Source organism: Labeo rohita, chromosome 18 (genome assembly GCF_022985175.1).
Source record: "Labeo rohita strain BAU-BD-2019 chromosome 18, IGBB_LRoh.1.0, whole genome shotgun sequence".
Lineage (NCBI taxonomy): Eukaryota > Metazoa > Chordata > Actinopteri > Cypriniformes > Cyprinidae > Labeo > Labeo rohita.
In genome coordinates this window covers 3,677,534-3,695,410 of record NC_066886.1, presented here as the reverse complement: position 1 = coordinate 3,695,410, position 17,877 = coordinate 3,677,534, and the positions used below count along the sequence as shown (strand labels likewise).

The following is a 17,877-nucleotide window of genomic DNA, read 5'->3' as shown; positions in this document are numbered from 1 at the left end:
GAAAAGCTATGTTAATGTGTTTTCTGTGCAAAAGGGGTTTGTATTTAAATTAAATAAAAATAAATTAAATAAAAACCTTAGTTTTGAGAAGTACAGTGCTTGAACAAATTGCAAAGAAAAAAATGACAAAATTTGTGAAAATAAAATAAAATGAGGTAAATAGATAAAATAGATAAAAGATGGCAAAAGAGAATAAATCATGCAATTATGCATAATTCTGAACTTGTGAATTAAATGTTGATCTCAGTGCTCTCTTTCTTTCTTTCTTTCTTTCTTTCTTTCTTTTTTTTTTCTCCCCCAATTCTACTTTGTCCAGCAGATTGACAGTGCACAGCAGACCACTGCTGAACTGTCAGTTTCTGGACCAACTTCCATAAATCGCACTGATTCTGCCCTTGATCCACATATTTATGCCGTGAAAAACTTGTTCTTCCACATCAGCAGCGGGAGCATCAGGGTTTGGCTTTATATGTGAGATTTTTCAGTGTTTGTACATTTGAAATGTCAGAACGGTTTGATTCTGTGATGCATTAGAATCAGAGTCAGGATGAGTTTTATTGCAACATCTGCACAAGAAATATGGAAACAACAAGACGTGACATTAAAGTAATGCACAATAGGGTATTAAAGTCAGAATAGTATGTGCACATTTATGGCAGGGAGGACTGTGTCATGTGCAAAAGTGCAGGTATTTAAATAAATATATTGTAGATTAAGATTGCGATTCTGTAGTCAAGTGTCGGCAAGATGCAGAAGTTCAAATTCAAGCAATTTGATTTGTTAATGAAAAAAAAATTATGTTTGGAAAACAGAGTCAGAAATCGCCAGTATTCCAAGTGACCTTGATTAATCTTTTTTGTTTAGAGTCTAAAAAATGCATCAAATCAAAGCTCCTTGTTTAATCAAAAGCATTACCGACCGATCAGTCTTACCAGCCAAATGCATATTTTTCCATTTTTATTGGCTTAAAAGGGCAGTGATCCAGAAAATGAGCTGGAATGGTGACCACCATTCTTTGACAAAAAGCTGCTCCAATTAAACACCAGCTAATGAAAATACACTTTTATTTATTTGTTTGTTTTTACATTTATTTATTTAAAATAATTATTTTACTAAATTATTATTATTATTTTTATTATATAATGATTATTTTTAATTATTTAATTTAAAATGCAAAAAATTACTGGAACTTTGTCCAATATGACATGAACGTATTTTCTTGTGTTTTAAATAGATTTTAATTTATTTTTTAATTAATTATTTTACTGAATTTTTAATTTTATTAAATAATTATTATTTGTAATTATTTAATTAATTTATTTATTTCAAATGCAAAACATGGGTCCAATTTGACATGAACTGATTTATTTAAATGAATTATTTTGCTAAATATTTTTTTTATTAAATAATTATTATTTTTTAATTTAATTATTTAATTAATTTTAAATGCCAAAAATTACAAAAACTGGGACCAATGTTACATAAACTGATTTATTTAAATTAATTATTTTGCTAAATATTTTTTTAATTAAATAATTGTTATTTTTATTATTTTATTTAATTATTTAATTAATTTTACATGCAAAAAATTACAACAAATGGGTCCAATGTGACATGAACTTATTTATTTAAAATAATTATTTTGCTAAATATTTTTTTAATTAAATAATTATTATTTTTATTATTTAATTTAATTATTGAATTAATTTAAAATGCAAAAAAAAAAAAAAAAAAAAAAAAAATAAATAAATAAAATAAATTATTATTAATTTATTATTTCATTAATTATATATTAGTATGAATTTAAAATGCAAACTGGGCCCAACGTGACGTGAACTGATTTTCTTCTGTTTCCCCCCTGCAGGGTTGTATACGAGAAATCCATGTCGGATATTTGACATTTAAAGTGAGTTTGATTCATGCATTGATAATCGTTCATCTTGTTTATGATATGATGCATTATGCACTACTGAAATTTACATGCAAACCTTTTCTGCTTTAAAATATTAACTTATACCTGCAAGAAAACAAAACAGGACATTATTTTACTCTTATAGGCACAGAATCTCATTTGTGATCAGATTTTACATCGATTATCAGCTTAACGGCCCAAAAATAATGTTTAACTAGTTAATATATATATATTATTTATAATAAGATACAGCAGTATTTCGGTTCTCCAGCTGTTGCAGCCAATGCAGTGTATAATTCTTATAACATGAGTACTTCATTTGTCTGTTGCAAATTGGGTTATTTCATGGGTTTTTGAGCTCCTCGTGTGTCAGAAACACCAGGAAGTGATGTAATTGAGAGACATATGACTGCCCATCAACTCTGGGGAGATTAAATGTTCTTTCATATTTTCTCTCAAATGCATTTTTAAATTTCTTGTCTCTCTCTCTTTATTTCAGCTGTGTGGAGTGTTTTGGAAGAACGACCCCATAATACATCCTCCACTGCTTCCACGTGCACGAGGTGAGGGAATAAAGCACATGTTCTTGTTCCTTAGAGGTTCAACAAGATGTTCCTCGATCCCAATTAGTGAGCTCTGAGCACCCAGTGTCCTGCTTTCATTTTTTACTCTGGCTTTCACAGATATGATGTGACAGATGCCTGGTCACTGCTGGAATTTGTGCTTGGCCAGACAAACATGAGTCAAGCAATTACTGTCACTTTGGAGGATGAATTAAACACAGAAGCATATGCACGTCCAAGGTAGGCGCACATACAGATGAGGAAATTCAAGGGTTTGAGTTTATTCTCAAGGACAGATGCTTAAGGACAAGGGAGCTTTCATGCAGCTCATCTAAACAAGCCTCGTAGACAAAAAAAAGTCCCAGCTGACCTCTATAGGGCGCATGTCATTTATGTGCTGAAATTGATATATGTGCACTTTTTTGGAGAATGCTAAACATCGGAGGAGTACATGCATTTATAAACATGTAAATTGCATGAAAACGCTCTCTAGTTCACTAAAATTACTACTAAAAAAAAATTGCATTGTGACATGTTATCATGAAAATTAAGCTAACTGAAAATTAAGAAGATTTAGCTTGAGCTTTTTATTGATTTATTTTGATTTTTCAATTATTTTATTTCATTTTATTTTCCTCAGTGGTGATTCTCATTAGCTTCAATCTGTTAATGTTTGTTAAAATAAAATAAAAAGCAATTTAAGCATGAATTAAATAGCTATAATTTTCTTTATGCAAAATATTAAATGAATGTGAGAAACAGGCCTAAAATAGCTTTTTAATGCATTGCAACAAATATTGCCATGATGCATAAATATTTTTAATTTAAATAATATATCATTTTTTGCATTACAAGTAAAAAAAATGAGCTTAACTGTCAACAAAATAATATAAATATGTGAAATGGTCTTAAAAATAGCTTTAATTTTTTATGCAAAATATAAAAGGATTGTGAGAAACAGACCTAATATAGCATTTTTCAAAGCATGAATTAATTGCATTGCAATAAATATTGCCATAACGCACAAATATTTAACATTTACATAATATATCATTATTTTTTGCAGTATAGTAATAAGAATTGTGCTTACCTGTCATGAAAATAATAGAAGAATGAATGAAAAAATATTAAATGGTCTTAAAAAAGCTTTAATTTTTTTATGCAAAATATAAAATGAATGTGAGAAACAGGCCTAATGCATTATTTTTTTAAGCATGAATTAATTGCGTTGCAACAAATATTGCCATAATGCATAAATATTTTACATTTAAATAATATATCATTTATTGTTTTTTAGCATTATAGTAATGGAAATTGTTTAATTGTCATGTAAAGAACAGAAAAAAGAATGAAAATAAAATGGTCTTAAAAATAGCTATAATTTTCTTTATGCAAAATATAAAATGAATGTGAGAAACATGCCTAATGCATCATTTTTTAAGCGTGAAATAAGTGTATTGCAACTAATACAGCCATAATGCATAAATATTTTACATTTAAATAATATATAGTTATTTTTTTGCATTATAATAATACGAATCTTTATTTTTCTTCATGCAAAATATAATGTTTTAATTTAAGGAAGAAATACGACCGGGTATGTTCTCGACAGGTTTTGTGAATTCACGCAAACAGTAATCTTTTCTAATCAGCCGGTGTAATTAAACATGCCCGTTTTTATTAAAACGACAAATTAATCTTACTGGTCAAATGAGAAGAAAACGAAGTGACCGGTTGATTGTAAGTCCACAGCTTCGTTCTGCCGGCTTCCCAACAGGCCGCTTTAAAATATCAACTCACAAAGTCAGAAATGAAGCCGTTCCTCTTAAATTCAATAAAGTTCAGCAAGTGAGACACTTAGCAAATGAAAATACACTATTAGTGGGGAGAAAATAGACTTATTTAACAGGAATGAAGGTAATGAAAAGATTAACTGGGTCCAATGCGACGTGAACTGATTTTAATGCGTTTGTCAAAATGGGCCGCTCGATAACCTGCAGAGAATAAATGTTCCACTGTATCTCTAAAAGTGAATAAATCCATCCCGAGAACAATAGCTTGAACTGTGTTTGAAAGGCAATGGCTTCAAACAGGGCGTCTTTTAAAAGCAATGACTCCAAATGGAACATTTTCAAAATATACAGGCGTTCCTCTGAAGCGCCGACCTCTGCGATGACCTCGCTTCACGCCGAAAGTCAAACTTTCTGAAAGCACAGCCGTCATATGGGGAACGCCTGTGGGGTTAAAACCTAATTTAAAGCTATTGCAAAAGGATTTCGGGAGATTAATGTTTGAAAGTCATCATAAAGCAGTGTGCTGCCCCCAAATCCATCAGATGAAAGCACACAACAAGTCGTCGTGTCCGAAAATGCACTCATATTGACCGTAGTCCAAACTCAGGACGTTTTTAAAATATGCACAAAGTGATTTTATAGTAAAATAATGCTACAGTTGTGAGCAATGCAATACTAATCATGATTTAGTGCAGCGATGCTACTTATTTAATTCATCTTCTAATAATAGGTGTCATACTTAGATTAATTTTAATGCATATTCTATAAACGATGTGGTTCTGAGCATTCACAGTCTGATGAAGTTGGCATGATTCCTCAGCAGATCTTCTCTGAATTCATTCAGACATCAGTTTGATAGAACTGCCCATCTGGTAAAGATGTAATGCTATTTGCATATGATTTGCATACGTAATGCATAATGTATAACTCTGTGTGTGTGATATATATAGATAGATTTTAATTTAGCTGAGCTGTGAATGTGAGTAAATATCAGCATAATTTAAATAAAACAGTAACAGTGAAATTAGATGATAGTGTCATACTATTTAATTAATATTTATTATTTTTTTATGTTATGTTTACATTTTATTATTTACTTTAATTGTAGTAAAAGATTAAGTAGTTTTTGCAATGCATTTTTATTTATTTTTATATTATTTATTATAACATTTTGTTATAGTTTGTTTGGTTTTAGCTTTTAGTAAGTTAAACTGAATAAAAACAAAAAATGCTGCATTGGCAACTAGTATTTTAATAACATTTTTATATATATTTATGTATATATAATATTTATAAAAGTTGAACTAAATAAAAGTAAGAAATGCTGCTTTGGCAACTAGTTGAAATAAAATGCATTTAAAAATGTTTTTAATTCCTTTTTTAATGTAATATTTAGAATTTTTCTTTTTTCTTTTCTTTTTTTTACATTTTATTTTTCACTTTAATTGTAGTTAAAGTTTAAGTATTTTTTTATTATTCACTTTAATTGTACTTAAATATTAAGTAGTTTTGTGTTTTTGTAATTTATATTTATTTATTTTTATGTCTATATATTTTTATATTATTTATTATAACATTTTGTTGTAGTTTGTTTGGTTTTAGTTTTTAGTAAGTTACATACAATGCATGTATTTTTTATTATTTTATTTAATTTAGAAATTTTCTTTTTTATTTTCTTGTGTTTTTTTATATTATTATTATTTTTTTTTTACGTTTTATTTTTCTCTTTAATTGTAGTTAAAGTTTAAGTAATTTTGTTGTGAGCTTTTGCAGTTTTTTAGTACTTAAAGTTAAACTAAATACAAATAAGAAAAGCTGGCTTGGCAGCTGGTTGAAATAAAATGCATTTATATATTTTTTGATAACCTTGTTTTTACATTTTATTTTCAACTTTAATTAAAGTTAAAGTTTAAGTAATTTTGTTGTGTGTTCTTGCAGTTTTTTTTTTAATATTTAGAAAAGTTAAACTAAAAGAAATGCTGCCTTGGCAACTATTTGAAATACAATGCATTTAAGTTTATTATTATTATTATTATTATTATTATTATTATTATTATTAATGTATTTATTTGAACTTTTGTATATATAATATTTAAAAAAATCTTTTTTGCTGTTTTAATTTTTTTGTATTTTTTACTTTTTTAGTTTTTGTATTTTTTATTTTTTTTAATATATAATATACAAAAAATATTTAATTATTTCTTTTTTGCATTTTTTTTTTTTTATTTTAATTGTAGGTAAAGTTTAAGTCATTTAGTTGTGTGTTATGGCAGTTTTTATTCATTTTATGTCTATTTTTATGCTTTTTTGTTGTAGTTTGTTTAGTTTTAGTTTTTTAGTACTTAAAATTAAACTAAAAAATAAGAAATTTCACCTTGGCAACTAGCTGAAATAAAATACATTATTTTATTTATTTTATTTTTTTGTGTGTGTGTTTTAGTTAACAGTAATAACCCTAAAATAAAGATAATGATAGATAGTATCATTTATATACTATAATAATTTTTGTTAATATTTTAAATTGGATTTTTTTTTTTTTATTCTATACAAATATATATTTTATTTGTTTTAGGTTATTTACCTTTAGTACTTTTAGTAATGTAATTTAGTTAAATTAAATGAAAATAAGAAATGTTTAAATACAGAAACCTATCACGATAACCTATAACTATAAGTACTATAAAAGTACTGTCTCTGTTGACTGCCTTGTTCAAGGAGAATGCCTCTGCATCTCCACATTAGGATGAGATGGAGGATGCAGGAGTCACTCTGACAGTCCGGATCCGCAGGACTCTCAGATCCTCCCTGTAGATCCATCAGTCCTGAACTCATTGATCACCAATCAATGGGAGGAGCTGATCAGAGCTCAGGCCTTCAACAGCAGTGCAGTCTGCATGAGACAACAAAACACAACCTTGCACAAAATACCCTCCCTGCTTTTGCGTTTCCATAGCTATCATGTGCATTTATTTCCGTCCTGTCCTTTCTGATTTAAGCTTGGATTTACGATCAAAGAGATAAATGACAAGCAAACGTGTAGTGTAAAATTCACAGCCTCTGCAGACTCTTGGACGTGATTTTGGAAAGAGATGACAGGGAAAGCGGTCCGTGTGCGCGGCAGCCAGTCCCAGAACAGTGTTCGTAATCTCCGGTGAATGTTCAGCTGTGTGTGCATTTCTACTTTGTCTTTGGAAACGACGTTTGTTAGGATAACAATGCAGTTTTCCTCTGATACCTCCAAAGTACACAGCTCCAATCCTATGGATAGTTGTATGTAAGCGCTTTGTGTTCTCAATCTGTCACAACGCTAATTCCTCTTTCAGCTATTTTTTTCCAAGTCTCTTGACTGTTCCTTACCCTGTTTTATTGAATTTAACTCAAAGCTGTATATAGATTAAACAGGACAGGAGTGTCTGCTAAATATAAATGTAGATTATGCCGTGGTAATAATGAACAAAATGCTAACTGAGAGTACAGGCACATCTATTAAAAGAAGGTCATTTAGGTTGTTACATCAGTTAAGAGCAGAAATGAGCTGCTTTAGTCTTTATTTTAATTGGTGAAGTTATATAAATGATCCTTTTATCGATGAGAAATGTAGATGGATAAACTGGTTTAGTGGCTTGAAATTTGTAATGTAAGTTATTAGCATTTTTTTATAATACGTATGATGCAGAAGTTACCGTCATTATCACTTTTACTGAATATTTTACATTAAATACTGGATATTTTTATCATATTAGACGCATTTTAACACATATATTTATTTAACTTGCATAAACTTTCCTATTGAAAACATAAATAAATTAATAAATAAATGATTTGTTACCTGAAATAAACATAACTGAAATGAAGTAAAATATAAATCAACCTTAAACTTATTTCAGCTACATTTCTTATTTTCATTTAGTTTAATTTAATGTAACTAAAACTACATTAAAACTAATAAATAAAAATATATGGAAACTGTATAGATATTTAAAAAAACAAAAGCATAAAAATAAGAAACACACAACAAAATTAAAAAAATATAACTACAATGAATGAAAACTGTGTTGACATTTAGAGGAAGAAAAATGAAAAAGAAAAATGAAGAAAAATGCATAGATATTTAAAAAAGAAAAAAAACTAATGACAAACAAAAACACACAACAAAATAAAACGGAAAAATGTAAGTAAAATTAAAGTGAATACATAAAATGTAACTAAAACTACTGAAAATATACATTTAGGGAAAGAAAAGTGACAAAAAAAAAAAATAAAATAAAACAAAAAGCTAACAAAGTGAAAACAGAAAATATAGCTAAATTTAAAGTGAAAGCAAAAAACATAAATTAATAAAAAGTACATAAAAACAAAGAAATTAATAAAACCTGAAAAACAAACAAACACACACACACACACACACACACACACACAAAAAAAAGTAAAATTAAATTGAAAACAGAACATATAACTACAATTAATGAAAAGTATATATACATTTAGGGGAAGAACAATGACCAAAAACACAAAAAACAAACATTATAGACATTTAGGGGAAGAAAAATTACCAAAAAAAACAAAACAAAACAAAAAACAAAAAACAAAGTGAAAAAGCTAACAAAGTGAAAACAGAAAATATAACTAAAAATTAATTAAACTTATGTAGACATTTAAAAAAGAAAAACAAAAATGACAAAAACACAACACAATTTAAAAATGTGAGTAAAATTAAAGTGAAAACAGAAAATGTAACTAAAATTAATAAAAAGTGTATATACATTTAGAGGAACAAAAATAACCAACGAAAACAAAAACAAAAAAACTAAAATTGACTAAAATTGAAATTGATCAAATATATAACTAAGATGAATGAAAACTATTGACTTTTAGGGGAAGAAAAATAAAAACAAATAAAAATGACAAAAACACAAAATGTAAACATTGAAATAAAATTAACGTGAAAACAGAAAATATAAAAATATTATTCAATTCAAAATATGAACAAAAACTCTAATAGTATATCAATGATACTTAAATTGTACTCTTTAAGACCCACCGACTTCCATTATAATTGCATTAATGTTAACTGATTCATGTTAATTAGTGTTTAAAGTCACTCCTAGAATTCTAAAACCCAAAACATCCTAGCAACCACATAGCAACAATCTACAACACTGACAGTGCACTGGAAATATCATCTGATCAGCAAGTCATCTTTTTTTTACAATGTGTCTGTGAGCTTTGCACTTTTTTGAAACTGTTGAAACTGACATGAGCCATGAATATAGTGGAAAGCTGTCAGGTAGGAAATATGTTGAATGTATCCAAACTAGAGAGATTTAATGCAAACGATGGCCCTTATATAACATTCTTTGGTTGTATTATCCTCCAGTGCACGGTGATTGATTTCCATCTTAATCAAAGCGGGCAAACAAGGACTCGGATGCACAGCACGCAGACCCAGGAGAGGGACACATGGAGGAAGGAAGAACAGAATAAAATGAGGTGAGGAAGAAGAGTGAAATGAAAGTAAATGCGACAGCATGAGCAGTAATGTACAGGCCGTACTGATTCAATGTCACCTGTCATTCACCTGTGCAGTTATGAGTTCCTGACAAGAAATACATACGCAAAACCTGAAGCCCAAACACATGGCTGTGAACATGAGTGAGGAAAATGGTCGTGACTTTTAAAGAGCAGGTAGGTTTCTCTCTAGATGTGGCTGAGTGGGCTGAACAGTTCTGAATATTTAAAGAGGCATAAAGTCAATAAAGGCTACATTTGAATTTATTTTTATGAGCAATTATTGAAAAAGTACAGAAGTATGCAAAATTATTTTGCAATATTAATGTTACAGCCAAAATGATAATCCTCCTTAACATTGAGAAATACAAATCTGAACCAGCAGTGAATCTATTGCCACTGACATAGTTTTTTTTTTTTTTTATTAGTTTTCTCTGTCTATATCGATTTTATTTCAGTTTAAACTTATTGAAAATGAGGAGTTTTGCCTTGTCAACTAACTCAAATAAAATACTTTTTTGTTTTATTTTGGTTAAAGTGTATTTTATTTCAAGTAAAAATTGTTTATAAGTTCTTACTATTAATTTGTAGTTTAATTTAATTCTGTTTATAGCATATTTTTAGTTCTTATTTTATTGATTTGACCATTTTATTCATTTATCTAAGGTAAATCAAAATAGTTTAATCACAGAAATCTCAGTCTGAAATGATATTGTAGTGAACAGGATGCTTAATCTGAATTTATCAGTAGAATTTGATATTTTTAGAAGTTGATATTTATATAATCTCTGTGTAATGTCAAATATTTATTTATTTTTTTTTTGTATGAATTACCAGTAAATTTGCGATCATACGCACAACATATAGGCTTTTTCTAGAAACATTAGAAGACATTAAAATCTAACATTTGCTATAAAATTTTGCTAATTTGATTAGTGATTAGTGCAGAATCTTACAATATTTTGTTCATTTTTTTAATATTTATTTATTTTCTTTTTTTTTTTCAATTATATTTAACACATGAATTCTATACCTGCATATGTTATTTTTATATTTTATTTTATTGTACTTTACACTGTATTTAATGGACCAGATTTTAAATTAAATTGTATGGACCAGGTTGGAAGAATACTTTTATTTTATTTTATTTTATTTTATTTTATTTTATTTAAACCATTGGTTTCAATGGGTTTATGATGTACTTAAGCTTACGATGCTTTTAGGAAACACAGCCCAGGTTGGAAAAACACATTTATTATTTTATTTTATTTTATTTTACCAGATTTTAAAGTGAGTTTTATGGACCAGGTTGGAAGAACACTTTTATTTTATTTTATTTTATTTTATTTTATTTTATTTTATTTTATTTTATTTTATTTTATTTTATTTTATTTTATTTTATTTTATTTTATTTTAAACAAAGTTTTATGGACCAAAAACACAAGTATTTTTTTGTTCTTTGCAGATATTCAAGAATGCAAGATTTTTTTTTTTTTTTTTTTTTTTTTTTTTTAGTGAAACACAATAGCTGTATGATATAACTCATCATTGTGATGGTTCGTTCCTTTCCATATTTCATTCCCTTTCTTTATCGCTCAGGCATCATCGTGACAACAGCTGTTGGGCTTCCAAAAGATTCGTAATTACACGTAAGTGCTTTTTGCCTTTCATCAATAGCTGTAATTACAGGGAGAGCAGCACCGGCGTCTCTGCACGCTTATTTTTTTCCCCCTTTCGTTTTGCCGCTTCTTGTGATGTTTGATGAAACCCTGGAATGAATTGCCATTGAATTAAGTCAAAATTACAGCAACTCGCTGTTTACAGAACATCATCCACTCCGTAGCCGGAAACCTGCTAGTGATCACGGCTGTTTAAAAACTCTGAGATGAGAAGTCGTGAAGGGTTCCTCAAACGTGAAGAGTTATGAAGCGTGTTTTAATGCATACGTGCACACCTGCTGAGATAACAGCTGTTTTGATTGACACACGAGCCACTCCGTTCGCCAGCTTACTGCCTACATGTCGGCCTTCATTTGCGCTCTTCATTCCTCTGTACGTCCACTAACTTCTCCCAGATATCGATGTTGACTAGCCATGGTTGAGAACAGGCTTCAGCACATTTGCTCCTGGTATTTTAGTGATATGCAGCGTGAAAGTGTGTCTTGGAGAGTGTTTAGGGATGCATATAGCCACGTTGCATTTATAGTGTAAACGTTAATGTGTCCAGACAACATCTACTCATGTAACACATCATCACGGCACCCAAACAAGCTCAGCTAAGCCCAGATGAATGTAGAAATAGGAATGTTCATTAAGGTTGCATTTATTTGATCAGAAATACATTGAGTGGAATGTGATTACAATTTAAAATAACTTTTCTATTTTGCCATGGAATTTTGTTTTTTAATCTCACAATTCTGACCTTTTTATTTATTTATTTTTTAAATTTTTAGTTTATTTTTCACATTTCAAATTTAAAAAATATTAATAAAAAAGTTAGATTTGTGAGATTTAAACTCAAGAATTCTGAGGAAGAGAGTCAGAACTGCAAGAAAAATACCAAGATCTGCTCAATATTCCAAAAAAAAGTTTTGTGAGATGGTCGCAATTACATTTTTCAAACTTTTATTCAGTGGTGGACATAAGCTTCCATAATATTTTAACATATTTTTATATATTTTATGTCATAAATTCATGTACCACATCATCACAGCAACCAAACAAGGCTCACAATTCTGACTTTTTTTTAATTTATTTTATTTTTTTTTAGTTTAGATTTCACATTTCAGATTTTAAAAATATAGTAATAAAAAAAGTTACATTTGTGAGATTTAAACTCAAGAATTGTGAGATGATCGCAGTTACATTTTTCAAATTTTATTCAGTGGTGGAAATAAGCTTCCATAATATTTTAAATACATTTTAATATGTTTTAAGTCCTAAATTTAGAAAAGTACAAAAAACAGCATTTATTTAAAATCAAAATAATTTGTAACACAAATGTCTTTACTAACACTTTTTAAATTGAATACTTTCAAGCAAAATACACATTCTAGTGTAATTTGCACTTGGTTTTAATGATACAGCATGCCAAGAGCAACATCCATGTGTTGACGATGCATCTTTAAATCTGCCTTCAAAGTGTCATGTGGTCCAGGCCTGTGGCGGCAAAATCTGCATCCCAGAAAGCATCAGTCTTGATTATGTCACTGTTTAAAGCCCTATACGCAATCATTTATGAACATGTTTCTTAGCCAGCGCTATAAACCAGTGTGCGATATATGTTGACAGGACAGTGGGCAGCTGGCAGCAGTGCCCTTCAGTGATGATAACATATCCCATCATGCCCTGTGAAGTACCAATTACAATTATTTACATGCTGCGTTTGCATTGCTTTATTGCTGTTGATGGCATCTAAAGTCAAAGATGATAACATCAGATATTAAATATATCAGCATGACTGTGATCCTCCATTCCAGCAGAGCATGTCACGCCTCTTAATTAATAAAAAGAAGATAATTTCTTGCTACTGATACGAGGAGGGCGCAGAGGTTAAGAAGGTCAGTCCTCCATAAACAATCATTCCCTACGGCATCTTTACATCTCATAAGCCGTCCTCCCCCTCGCTCCGAGCCGAGCCGATCCGTCGTCTAATAGCCTGTCAACGCGAATCTTATGACCACTGAAGGATGGCAAGGAGTGGGTAGCCAAAATGCCACCTTGAAGGCTTTCCATTAGCGACCGCCCCCCGCCAGCGCCATGAAGGCATGTTAATGCAAATGCAGTCGTCTTTAGCTGACAGGCCGCTACTGTTCTGAGCTTTACTTTCTTTCCGTCTGATTCTCTTTTGCTCTGTTTGTATGTGGGTGTTTCTTAACTTCTTGGGCAGGAATGGTATACTGTCTCCTAGAATGATGAAATTATATTCATCTTTGTTTTCCTCAGAATTATGAGACATAAACGTGCAATTCTTAAAAGTGTGTGTATATATATATATATATATATATATATAAAAAGATATAACCTCACATTTGTGACTTTTTTTCTCAGAATTGCGAGTTTATATCTCGCAATTGTGACTTTTTTTTATCAGAGTTTACACATTGCTAACACAAAAGTTAAGTCAGAATCGAGATATAAACTTGCAATTCTGAGAACAGAATCAGCCTTTTCCCCCTTCAAAATTGGACTTTAAAAGTCATGATTGCGAGTTTATATCTGACATTTCTGAAAAAAAAATGTCAGAATTGTATAAAAAAATAAAGAATTGCGAGGAAAAAGTCAATTTCGAGATATAAACTCGCAGTTTTGGGAGAAAAAGTCAGAACTGAGATATAAACTTGCAATTCTGAGAACATATTTTTTTCCCCCTTCAGACTTTATAACTCACGATTGCGAGTTTATATCTAACATTTCTGAGAAAAAAAAGAATTGTGTAAAATAAAAATTCAGAATTGCAAGAAAAAGTCTGATGCAATTCTGAGAAAAAAAAAAAAGAACTTTTTAAGATAGAAAAACTGCAAGACAGAAACTCACAAGAAAAAAGTCAAAATTGTGGGATACACAAATTGCTGGAAAGATGTCAAAATTGTTCTTAAAAAAAAAAAAGTGGAGAATAATCAACAATTCTGACTTTATATCTGAAAAAAAAAAATGGAGAATAATCAAAAATGTGATGAAAAAGTCAGAATTATGAGATAAAAGTCAGAATTGCAAGAAAAAAAAGTCAGAATTGTGGGATACAAACTTGCAGTTGCGAGGAAAAAAGTCAAAATTGCAATTTGTTTTTATCAAAAGTCAGAATCACGAGATACACAATTTGCAAGAAAAAAGTTTAAAAAGTTAATCTCACAATTCAGAGAAAAAAAGTCAGAAACAGTGGCAGAAACAGGCTTTCATACTTTTCATACAATGTAGCTTTATTAAAAAAAAAAAAAAAATTAATTTTAAATTATTACGTTTTTAAAACTTTTATTATTTTTATACTTTTATACTTTTTACAAGAAAAATACATACTGTTTATGCAACGAGATTAAAATTATAATATTCAATACACACACACTCATGCAAGTCCAATATGTGTATATAAGCATAAATATATATAAGTGTATATAAGTCCAAAACGAAGTCCAGTATGCGTTTTTTAAAGAAATGAACACTTTTATTCAACAAGGATGCAATAAATTGATCAAAAGTGGCAATAAATACAACATAAATTTTGAGCTTTGGAATTAGAAATTCTTCTCAAGCAGCAAATCAGCATATTAGAATGATTAATGAAGGATCATGTGACACTAAAGGCAGTTCAGCTGTGCATCACAGGAATAAATTACATTTTAACATATATTTAAGCATTCCAAAAAATTTTACAGACCCCAATCTCTTGAACAGTAGCATATATAGGCATATACTCTCTATATTCCTATAAATCTCAAAATAACCCCTAACTCTATGTATAAACCCCTCACTTTAAATGTATGTCATGTCCAAAATCTCTATTTCAATCCTTAACATATGTACTAAATCATATATAGGTGTATCATGTATATTTTTTGGATTAAATAAATGTGGCCTAAAGCAGTTGTGGAAATTTCATTCCACATCTGCCTCTTTTTCACTCACTTCCTCTTGAGTTCGTATTGCCCTATTGCTTTCTTTTTCTGAGGGTCCCATCATGGCTCTTGTTGAACTATCAAATGAACTTCTCACAGGCATTGTCAGCCCTTTCACTGCTGCGTGCAGAATGCTGTAAATGCGTGTCATTATTTGGAAATTACAGTTAATCTAAGCACAAAAGTAGCACTTTGCCAGCCGCTAATTGCCGCGGACATGCTCCGCTGTTCACTGCAGGACTTTCCATGGGGGAGACAGCGAGGACAGATAATTTCAGGGACGGTAGAGTGGAACAATAGACAGCGCTGAGGAGAAATTGGCCTCTGTGGGAAAGGTCCTAGTTCACTGGAGTTAATGCTGAGCTCTCTATTGAAGTTAAAGTAAGGTTTGTGCCCTAAAAGTACAAGCACTTGCTGTTAAGCTACATATTAGCTGTAGTAGAGTTTCACAAGCTGGTGCCATGTACTGAAGTGCAATCAGAAAAATTCTAAATGAATATACATCGAGCATAAAATGTGAGTAAAATTGACTTTAGTGACTAAATATAATATTTAGTTAATTGTTAAAATAGTTTATTTATTTATTTATTTTTTTTGTAAGAAATTAACATTTTAATGCATTAAATTGATTGAAAGTGACAGTACTTTGCTGCCATAGGAAAAAAAGTAAATGCTAATATTTGACATGTTTTAAAAATGTCCATCTATCTGTTTAAAATGTCTAAAATAAATTTAATAATTTTTATATAAATTATATTTTATCTAATTTTTTAACAATAATAATAATGTAGAAAATATAATATCTAAAATTATATACATATTACATTTTTATAATTTTTAAATTATTTTTATCTAATTTTATTTTAATCTAGAATTGATAATATATTTTACAATTTATGCATTATATATAGAGGTGAAATATGCCTATACAGAGTCATATGTCGCCCAAACAAGAAAAGTATTTTAGCATGTTTTTATTTATTTAAAAATATACTAAAATAATTTTTGTATAGATTTTAGAAATGTAATAAATTAAATAGTTCATTTTAAATTAATATTTCACAATATGACTTGATTTTCAATTTCTATCAAATATAAATATTAAAAATAATGATATATTATTAAAATAATGTATATATATATATATAGTTTTAGAAAATAACTGTAATTTATAATATTTATTGTAAAATTTATGAATTATATACAGAGGTTAGATATGACTACATTTATATATACAAGTATACTGAGACATATTTAATCTAAAATAATCAATCTATCTATTTATAAAAATACTTTTTTATTATTTTAGTTTAACTTGAAGTAAAAACTAAAACTAAATAAAGTACTGCAAATAAATACAAATGGGGAAAAACTATAGATGTAAAAATTAAAATGACAAAAACACACAACAAAATTACTTTAAAATTAATGTGAAAATTACAAAAAAATTCTAATAAATCTATTTCATTTTAATATTTCACAAATATTTATTATATACATTATATAATAAATATATAAACTTGGTCTATAATTTATAATCTGTAGTCTGTAATTTATGAATTATATATTGAGGTGAAATATGACTATACTGAGTCATGTCAAGTAAATACAACTACTTTAGCATATTTTATTTTTATAATTATTAAAAAAAACATTTTCATCTAACTCAGTTTAAGGAAAAATAGTATATTATATAGATTATATATGATTATTATTATATATATGTTGAACAATATATTTTTGTTTTCATGAAAACATCTCAGGTACCTTTCCACCTTCTTCTGACATCATTCTGCCGTCTCCAGCCCTCCTCAAGATGATCTGTGTTGATGAGGTGAGGAGAGAGCGGAGGAAACTCTGCACAAATCAAGCCCAGGGCCTTGATGGAGGCCACAGGAAGCCCTCAGGACATGTGCCAGCCACTCTGTGGGGTTCTTCATTACTTGTTTTCTCTGTCTCTGAGGATGATGAAGGTGTCTTACCTCTGGAAGACTCCCTGCATGGTCCCGGTGTCAATGACGGAGCGCCTCGCTCCCCGGAGACTATACAGGCCATTTGCTCTCTAGCCGCTGATCACGAAGCAGCAGACAAGCTTGCTCCACACTTCGACTTGTGATCTTTGACTCCTCCACTGCCTTCAACGCCAGCCTGCCGATGCAACTGGGAAACAAGCTCAGTGTCTCCGAGTTCATGACCTTCCTTACTGACAGCGGGAAGATTGTGAGGCTACAAGACTGTATCAGATATCACGGTAACACTTCACACAACACATCTCATTACACTTGCAAAAGTTGAGTCCAAACTTAAGGCTAAACATTGCAAGATTAATATAAGAAATAATCCAATTTTTTTTTTTTTTTTTGGAGCCTAATGTGTATGTACTGCATGTGTGGTGTGCTGTTATAGAAAAGACACTGATTTTGTATATGCAATTATATAACAGTATACAAATATAACAATATCAACTGTTTGATGCAATATTTAACCTTT

General features: G+C 29.4%; 1 long non-coding RNA gene across 1 annotated transcript; it reads left to right on the top strand.

Moving 5' to 3' along the window:
* Positions 1 to 290: 290 nt before the first annotated feature.
* Positions 291 to 17,248, top strand: LOC127180644 (uncharacterized). Its single transcript, XR_007829676.1, has 8 exons — positions 291 to 471; positions 1,865 to 1,906; positions 2,412 to 2,475; positions 2,596 to 2,715; positions 9,646 to 9,758; positions 9,855 to 9,953; positions 11,376 to 11,425; positions 17,151 to 17,248. It is a non-coding gene; the product is annotated as an uncharacterized LOC127180644 (long non-coding RNA).
* The last annotated feature ends 629 nt before the right edge of the window (positions 17,249 to 17,877 follow it).